The sequence below is a fragment of the Lynx rufus genome, unplaced genomic scaffold (assembly GCF_022079265.1).
Source record: "Lynx rufus isolate CCGP_SWC_20201006 ecotype Redwood Valley unplaced genomic scaffold, mLynRuf1.p SCAF_8, whole genome shotgun sequence".
In the NCBI taxonomy this organism is placed as follows: Eukaryota; Metazoa; Chordata; class Mammalia; order Carnivora; family Felidae; genus Lynx; species Lynx rufus.
This window is the reverse complement of record NW_025814896.1, coordinates 103,069,475-103,079,424: the sequence shown is the minus strand read 5'-3', so window position 1 is coordinate 103,079,424 and position 9,950 is coordinate 103,069,475.

Sequence of the window (9,950 nt, the reverse complement as noted above, 5' to 3'; positions counted from 1 at the left end):
GTGAGTGAGTTAAGGGCAAGGGTCTGTGGCCTCCTTGGCTTCTCTCCCCACCCCGAGAGTGGGGTCAGGCCACTGACTGTACCGGGCGGAGGTGCTCACTGGGTGGGTTGCCCTGGGAGATGGAATGGAACGTGCAGCTGACAGCAGCCGTCATGATCATTACTTCCTTGGGTCTGCTTTTCATGATGTTGCTCGCGGATTTCCCAGTAGGGATGAACAGCAAATATCGAAAATAAAATGGAAGCTCTGGACAGCCCACACACCTGATGCTTTCCTGATGATGCTTTTCCCGAATTCAGGGCCAGGCAGTGGGCCCTGCTAAGGGCAATAATCAAGAACTGTCTCCCCTCCTTTCCTGAAGGGTGGGTAGGGAGAGGAGAGTTATTTTGCCTGCTCACGTTTGCCTGGTATCCTTCGGTGCCTGGGCCAGGGATGTAGAGAGGTGGATAGAGGCTCTGTTTGCTCTTCTCTCTGATGCTTGAAAACTTTGCATCCATCTGGTCATGCCCTGAATCCAAATGGGCAACCACGGGAGTCATACGCTTCTATCATTCATTCATAAATACCACCAAGCACAAACACAAGAGGAAATATACCCCAGCATATCAGTTTCTCATTCAAAATCCCCTCCTCTGTTTTAAAAAATCACTTTTATGGAAGTATACTTTGCATACTATAAAAGGCCCCTGTTTTAAGTATGCAGTATGATGAGTTTTGACAAATGTGTATGTCAGTGTAAATATCAGCTGAATTGTGGGAGAGCAAATTCCCATCACACCACCTCCCTCTTCCACCTTTTTTTAAAAAAAATTTTTTTTTAATTTATTTTTGAGACAGAGAGAGACAGAGCATGAGCAGGGGAGGGGCAGATAGAGGGGGAGACACAGAATTTGAAGCGGGCTCCAGGCTCTGAGCTGTCAGCACAGAGCCTGACGCGGGGCTCGAACTCACAAACTGTGAGATCATGACCTGAGCTGAAGTCAGATGCTTAACCGACTGAGCCACCCAGGCACCCCCCTCTTCCACCTTTGAGGTCAGTCTCTTTCATTCCTGTTTTCTGTGACAGTTCTGCCTTTTCTAGAATTTCACATACATTACATCAGGCAGTGTGTATTGTTTTGTGTCTGTCATTCAATATGTTTGTGAAGTTCCTCTGTGTTGCCATGAGAATCAGTAGTATTTTTCTTTTTGTTGCTGAATAATATTCCATGTGTGGGTACGCCACACTTTTTAGAATCACTTTCTTATTTTTAACTGGGCCAGAGATGGCCTTTTCCATTCCCCCTTCTGGGCCTGTGGAGGCCTTCTCTGTAGGTTCTAGATCCTCATTTCCCACCTCTTCCTGCTAGCCCGGGCCCTTTTTCCCTTTTCCCTGCCCCCTCCTTTGCCTTAGGTCTGTTATAGAGCAAGCCACGCTTCTGTTGGTTGTTTAAGGTGATGTTAAAAATAATCATTTATTGCATAAGTAATATAAAGTAACAACCAGAGACACCAAATAAAAAACTTAAAAAACTGTGCAGTCCTGACAACCCACTAAATTAAGATTTTCGCCTGATTTTAGCAGGCTACCAATTCCTCCCCATTTGCATCTTCCAAAGGCCACACTTTTTGCCAGAATGCATATTTTACTTTATCTTTTTTCTCATGTAGGCACTCTGATGTATTTGTGGATGCATCACATTTCTTTTTTAAGTGCTTATTTTAGACTGTAAAAACATTTAAAAATAATACACGAATATGGCAAAACCAGATTCAAACAGTACAGAAGAAATGTCAAATGAGAAGAAGTCTTCCTCCCCACATTGTCCTCATTCCTCAGGGCAGCCGCTGGGAAGGGTGGGGAGACTCTTGCCCCGCATTTGCAATGTCCAGTATGCATGTTGTCTGTAACCCAAATAACACCAGGCCTCCACCTTCTTGCCTCACCACAGAGGTATGTCTGTAAGAAACACAAACGTGGCCTTGCATGTGAAAATAGTGTAGGGCTTTACTGAAGGTCTCTTGCGAGCGCTGAGGAGAGAGATACACAGCACACACACGTCTCAGTCAGGATTCTTGGTTGTAAGCAAGGGAAATTGCTGTTTTCTGTCAGACAATCTTAGGTGCTCACATTGCCTCTGGAGAGCTCACATCTGGGAGCCTCTGCAGGCCGGACGAACCCCCAGAATCACACTTTGGCTCAGATCATGATCTCATAGTTCGTGAGTTCAAGTCCCGCATCGGGCTCTGTGCTGACAGCTCGGAGCCTGGAGCTGCTTCAGATTCTGTGTCTTCCTCTCTCTCTGCCCCTCCTCCACTCATGCTCTGTCTCTTTCTCTCTCTGTCTCATAAAAAAAAGTCTTCTTTCATCTGTACCCCAAAGTCTCTATCTTTCTTTAAAAAAAATTTTTTTTTTAATGTTTATCTATTATTGAGAGACAGAGAGACATAGATCGTGAGCAGGGAAGGGGTAGAGAGAGGTAGAATCCGAAGCAGACTCCAGGCTCCAAGCTGTCAGCACAGAGCCTGACGCAGGGCTCGAACTCACAAACTGTGAGATCATGACCTGAGCCGAAATCGGTCACCCAACCAACTGAGCCACCCAGGCGCCCTAATATTTATTTATTGTCTTTGAAAGAGAGAGAGAGAGAGAGTTCGCAGGTACACATGTGAGCAGGGGAGGGGCAGAGAGAGAATCCCAAGCAGTCTCCACACTGTCAGTGCAGCACCTGATGTGGGGCTCAAACCCATGAACTGTGAGATCATGACCTGAACAGAAATCAAGAGTCGGATGCTTAACTGACTGAGCCACCCAGGCACCCCTCTCTATCTTTCTTCCAGACTCTGTCTCCTTAACTCCATGTTGCTCCTCCCTCTTCTCCCACTGCCTGTGGAGCTCCCTTCTTCTGAGGGGGCGATGGGAAACTCTGAACGCTTATACTTCAATAATTTTATCCTGGCCACATTTACATGTGAGAGGGACCAAAATATGTGTGCATTTTTTATACAAACGATGTCATTCACTGTGCAATGTTTGATGCATGACTTTTTGCAGCATAGATTAGAGATCATTTCGTTATAATACAAACAGAGAGCTGCCTTACGTGTTTTGATGGCTGACTGGTGAATGAACCATGATTTAAGATACCATCTCTTGGGGCGCCTGGGTGGCGCAGTCGGTTAAGCGTCCGACTTCAGTCAGGTCACGATCTCGCGGTGCGTGAGTTCGAGCCCCGCGTCGGGCTCTGGGCTGATGGCTCAGCGCCTGGAGCCTGCTTCCGATTCTGTGTCTCCTTCTCTCTCTGCCCCTCCCCCCTTCATGCTCTGTCTCTCTCTGTCTCAAAAATAAATAAACGTTAAAAAAAAATTTGAATTTAAGATATCATCTCTTTATTTTTTTTAAGTTATTTATTTTGAGAGAGACAGAGAGAGTGCGAGCAGGGGAGGGGCATTGAGAGAGGGAGAATCTCAAGCAGGCTCTGTGCTGTCAGTGCAGAGCCCTACACAGGGCTTGAACCCATGAAACCATGAGATCATGACCTAAGCTGAAATCAAGAGTCAGATGCTCAACTGACTGAGTCACCCAGTGCTCCTCATCTTCCTTTTTTTTTAAAAAAAAAGTTTATTTATTTATTTTGAGAGAGAGAGAGAGCGAGAGCACGCACGAGCAGGGAAAAGACAAGAGAGAGAGGAGAGAGTGATGGAGAGAGAGGATCCCAAGCAGGCTCTGCGTTGTCAGCACAGAGACTGATGCGGGGCTCAGTCTCATGAACCCATGAGATCATGACCTGAGCCAAAATCAAGAGTCAGATACTCAACCGACTGAGCCACCCAGGCACCCGTAAGATATCATCTCTTGATGAACACTGAGTTGTTGTCAGTCTTTAAGAATTTGGTGCTGCGCCCCATGCTCATGTATTACTGCCCTGTGAGGAGGAACATTGCTTGGTCCAGCTGGGGAGGAATGCTAGCCCTTGGCTAGCCCTTCTCACTCCTGGGTATGAAGTTATGGTGGGCTGGGTGGGCCCCCGGGGGACTGCTGCCAGCGGGGTCTCCATATGCGTGTGGGTGGGTGTAGACACTTGAGTGAGGCTTTGCAGGAAGTCTACAGTGAGAATGTCACTACCCAAACAGTAACCATATCCAGAGTGCTACATTTCTTGTTCCACTATGACCAGGGGTGTTGGCTGAAAGAAAGTCCCAGAAGTGCTACATTACAGGAAGTGGCCGGGACTCGTTTGGCAATTCGGCACAGTATGTTTTGGACACTTAGCCACCGAGAAACTCAAATCCTCATTTTGAGGAGAGATCTGTAGACTGGTCCCTCAGAAGATTTTTCAGTTCTCTGTCCTCTCAGTGTTCACTCTTTTTTTTCTGGATGCAGCAGCCCCATTTCCTTCCACGTGTCCGAGGTCACGTGTGTTCTAGGGGAAGCAGCCCTCACTAGCCAGGTGTGAGGGCAAGTGACGCCATCCGGACTTTGGCTTCTGCGTGGACTGAGGCGAGAGCCAAAGAAGCGTGGCTGGTGCTGACTCGTGCCAGAGTCATGCTGCCACCTGGCAGATGCTGGGTCATTGCTTGCTCTCCTGGTCCCCTCAGCTGCCCTTTGTCCCACCTTTCTGACTTTGGTTTCTGCTGTTTCATTCTGTGATCCCAACTTCTCATCAATGCCTTTTTCTGCTTGCCCTTGTTGGTTGCATTGCCAGAAACCAGCAAGCTTGAACTTGACGTCTGGCTTCTGTACTGAGGCTGTGACAGTAATCACAGGAACCCCTGAGCCCAGCTCTTCAGGGTCTGTGATTGCCCAGCGTCCCCTGCTTTGGTCCAGCAGGGTCTGCGCTCTGTGTCTGCAGTCTGCCCAAGCCCGTCACCAATGCGGCTTTTCCTCCCCGCCGTGGGCCCTGCTTGACCCTCCCATACCTCCCTCACTCCTGCACCCAACTTGGGAGCTGTGGCCAGAGCCAGCCTTGGCCTTTCTGGTGCATCTTCTCCTGCCTGAACCCAACTTTGCTCTCCCTCCAGAGCTCCAGTGCCCCACTCAGATTGGATGCTGGAACCATCTAACCCCAAGAGATTGAGCTTCATTTCTCCCCAGTGCTGTGGCTTTCCTCTCTGGTCACCCTGAGGACAGGTAGGATGATTCTGGTGAGGATGTGGGGAGGCAGTGGACAGGCACAGCTAAGAAGCGGGAAAGTGGAGGGAGGGTGAGTCACTGGGAGAGAGAGCAGGAGCCCCTAAAGAAGGAAATGAATCATAAACATGGGTCTGAAGGCTCAGCTGGTGACTTCTGAACTTCTGTGATTTGAGGTCCTAGAAAGTACTCCCTACTTAGCACTAACTGTTTTATCAGCCTGGGTTAATAAAGGATCTTTGGATTCCTTGTGAAATGAAAATAGTGAAATCATGAACCCATTACAATCTGGACAGGGGCACCTGGGTGGCCCAGTCAGTTAAGCATCTGATGCTTGATTTCAGCTCGTCATGATCTCACGGTTTGGGGGATTGAGCCCCATGTTGGGGTTGGGATTCTCTCTCCTTCTTTCTACCCCTCCCCTGCTTGCACTCATTCTCTCTCTCAAAATAAATAAACGTTAAAAAAATCTGGACATTTGAACTTGTTTATCACTAAGTCCTAGCAAAGAGCAAGCACAAGAGAATGAGAAAAAGAAAGAGGAAAAGAAAGAAAGAAAGAAAGAAAGAAAGAAAGAAAGAAAGAAAGAAAGAAAGAAATATCAGAAAGTCTGGATTTGAGACCCAGCTCCCCACTTATGACTGAGCAACCTACACAAGGTATTTGAACTTTCTGGACACGAATCTTCTCATCCGTAACAGGGGTGTGCTAATTACCTATGATCTCTATCTTACAGGATGCTTGTGGGGGGAAGGGGCAGGGAATCAAATGCTATAGGAGCTTTGAGTAGTAAAGCAGTGGATGGAGGTTAGTCATTGCTGCTACTTTCCTCCTGGGAAGAGACACAAGCTCTCTGCTACCAGGCAGGTGGGGGTAGACTCTCACCCGCTATTGTCCTGGTCTTTGGGCTTATAGCTGGGTTGGTAGGGGGAGCAGAAAGGCGGAGGAAGGCTTTTTCTGGGTGGGCTTGTTCAGACAGGGTTGAGAAAGAGTTGGAGTTTGGATTCAGACCAGGAGTCTGTGACTCCTGTGATCCCAGGATCAAAGCCACAGAAGCCGGGCAGGGGTGGCGGGGGGGGGGGGGGGGTCTGTTTGATGCTCTCCAGATTCTCTGGTTTTCTCTGTTTCTAAGTTTAAGTTCATTCTGAAGCTTAAAACCTGTGAATGGACCCTGAGATCCAGAAGGGGAATGCAGGGGCACCTGGGTGGCTCAGTCGGTTAAGTGTCTGACTCGATTTCACCTCAGGTCATGATCTCACTGTTCATGTGTTCAAGCCCCAAGTTGGGCTCTGTGCCGGTAATATGGATCCTGCTTGGGATTCTCTCTCTCTCTCTGTCTCTCTCTCTGTCTCTGTCTCTCTCTCTGTCCTCTCTCCTTTCTCTCTGTCCCTCCCCCACTCAGCCTCTCTCTCTGTCAAAGTAAATAAACATTAAAAAAGGGGAGGGGGACAAGGGCACCTGGGTGGCTCAGTCGGTTAAGTGTCTGGCTTCGGCTCGGGTCATGGTCTCGCAGTTCGTGAGTTCGAGCCCCACGTCGGGCTCTGTGCTGACAGCTCAGAGCCTGGAGCCTGCTTCAGATTCTGTGTCTCCCTCTTTCTCTGCCCCTCCCCTGCTCTCTCATAAATAAATAAACGTTAAAAAAAAAAGGTGGGGGGGATGTCCACAATGTTGACATTAGAAGCACCTAGAAAGGCCCCTTCTGTTCCCATTTTATCTGCACCCCAGACAAACCCTTGCCTGCCTGCTATCTGAGAGGAAGCCTCTATCTCTTTTGGGACAAGGTGGTGGCAGAGTGCCCATGCAAGATCTGGGAGGGGTCAGGGAGAGCCTGGGCCTGAAACAGGAAACAGTTGGTGGTTTCAAGGAATAGGAGGCCGGTGTGGCTAGAGGAACGTGAGCCAGAGCAGAAGGGGTGACAAGGTGGGAGAGGCCAGCAGGTCCCCGAGATGGGGGACTTGAAGCCTGCTTGTGGGGTGAGGCTTTGATGCACGCCGGCAGCCACAAGCTTTTCCCTGGGTTCTGAGGTCTCTCCAGCTGTGCCTGGAGAATGGGTGGAAGCAGGTAAAAGAAACACCGGTTGTGCCTGGTGACCTAGAAACGAAGCTGGGAGGGGAGGCAGCCCCTCACTCACCTCCCCGTCCCCAAAGAGCCCCTCCTCAAAGCCCCCACTTGTGTCTCCATGGAAATTAGGTGTTGGGCCTGAACACAGGTGCTTTAGGTTTTTACTCCCACGTATTTGTGGTTATGGTTTAAACAGAGACCCAGTAAATTCGCAAAGCACTCGCCTCCCCGGAATATCCAGCCTGGCGGTAAAGTAGGCAGCAGGTGAACAGGTGAAATGAGGTAGGCTCCCGAGAGATCTGCTCATCCTCTGGGACACTCATGTGACCGAAAAGGGCTGAGAAGATGTCCTATTTAATAAGAAATCCGGTTGTTGGCTTTGGAAATCCTCTGGGCTGCTGGTGGGCCCCAAGCAGAGCCCCACTCTGAGCTGCTGTGGCAGATCCCAGTGCCGCGCCGGGAGCCAGCTGGGCCTTGGGTCCCCCGCAGTTGTCAAGCCAGGGGGTGTCTTGGGTTCTGGAATGCCCACGGGGCCTGGGCGCCTGGGGTGTTGACTGTGGTTGGCGTGGGGACTGTGGCCACCAGGCTGTTCGATCAGGAGTCCATGCTTCCCAGGCTCTCTGCAACTTTCTTTCCTCCGTCTCCAGGAAGGCCTCCACTGATGGCATAGTTTTTTAACAGTTAATGCATTAAAAAAAAAAAATTGATCTTGTGCTTGATTAGGCAGCACATATACTTAAAAAAAAAAAAATGATCCCTGGGGTGCCTGGGTGGCTCAGTTGGTTAAGTGTCCGACTTTGGCTCAGGTCATGATCTACCAGTTTGTGAGTTCGAGCCACTCACTGAGCTGGCTGCTGTCAGTGAAGAGCTCACTTCAGATCCTCTGTTGCTTCCCTCTGCCTCTCCTCTGCTCTCTCTCTCTCTCTCTCAAAAATAAATAAACATTACGGGGCGCCTGGGTGGCGCAGTCGGTTAAGCGTCCGACTTCAGCCAGGTCACGATCTCGCGGTGCGCGAGTTCGAGCCCCGCGTCGGGCTCTGGGCTGATGGCTCAGAGCCTGGAGCCTGTTTCCGATTCTGTGTCTCCCTCTCTCTCTGCCCCTCCCCCGTTCATGCTCTGTCTCTCTCTGTCCCAAAAATAAATAAACGTTGAAAAAAATAATATTTAAAAAAAAAATAAACATTTAAAAAATTGATCCCTGTCCTCCAGGGATCTGTAATCTAACAATAGTTTTAAGAAGACAAAAATACTAGACTTCCTTATTAAAACAAAAGAGTGAGATTAAAAAAATTCAATACCTTTTTAGTTATAAAAGTAACACACACAAGGCAGAGAAATTGGAACCCTGTGTATCCCCGGTGGGAATGTAAAATGGCTCAGCTGCTGTGGAAGATAGTATGGCGGTTCCTCAAAAAATTACACATACAATTACCATATGATCCAGCAATTCCACTAAGAAGTATGCAGTTAAAAGAATTGAAAGCAGGACTCACTTGGACAGATAGGCGTATACTCATGATGAGAGCAGCATTGCTCACAGTAGCCAAAAGGTGGAAACATCCAAATGTCCATGAACAGATGAATAGATAAAATGTGATATAGTCACACAAGGGGAGACTATTCAGCAGTAGAAAGGAATGAAATTCTTTTTTTTAATAATTATTTTTAGTTTGTTTATTTACTTATGTATTTATGTTAATGTTTATCTATTTTTGAGTGAGAAACAGAACGCAAGCAGGGGAGGGGCAGAGAGAGAGGAGGACACAGAATCTGAGGCAGGCTCCAGGCTCTGAGCTGTCAGCACAGAGCCTAATGCGGGGCTCGAGCTCACGGACTGTGAGATCATGACCTGAGCTGAAGTCGCATGCTTAACCAACGGAGCCACCCAGGGGTCCCTAATTTATTTATTTCCAGAGAGTGTGAGCTGAAGCAGGGGAGGAGTAGAGAGACTGGGAGAGAAAGGATCCCAAGCAGGCTCTGCACTGTCAGTGAGGAGCCCGACGTGGGGCCTGAACTCACAAACCGTGAGATCATGACCTGAGCCAAAATCAAGAGTACGGTGCACTCCCTCTCTCTCTGCCCCTCCCCCGTTCATGCTCTGTCTCTCTCTGTCCCAAAAATAAATAAACGTTGAAAAAAAAAATTAAAAAAAAAAAGAGTACGGTGCTCAACTGACTGAGCCAGTCAGGAGCCCCTAGGAGAGGCGAATTTATAAAGGCAGAAAAAAGAAGATCCCAGGGGCTGGGAGATGGAGGAAATGAGGATTATTTTTGAGTGGGTGCAGAGTTTCAATTTGGGGAGATGAAACATTCTGGAGATGGATGGTGAGGATAATTGCACAGCAATGTGAATGTCCTTGATGCTGCTGAACTGTACGCTTAAAAATGGTTAAAGCGGGGGCGCCTGGGTGGCTCAGTCGGTTAAGCGTCCGACTTTGGCTCAGGTCACGATCTCGCAGTCCGTGAGTTCGAGCCCCGCGTCGGGCTCTGTGCTACTGCTCAGAGCCTGGAGCCTGTTTCAGATTCTGTGTCTCCCTCTCTCTCTGACCCTCCCCCGTTTATGCTCTGTCTCTCTCTGTCTCAAAAGTAAATAAACGTTAAAAAAAATTAAAAAAAAAGAAAAAAATGGTTAAAGCGATACATTTTACATTATGTGTATTTTCCCACAGTAAAAATAAACAAGGTAAAATAAAAATAAATATGCACATGGTAAGCATAATTTATTCGAAAAAGTAAATATTTTCGTATTGGTTTTCCCCATCCCCTCACCCCAGTCCCCA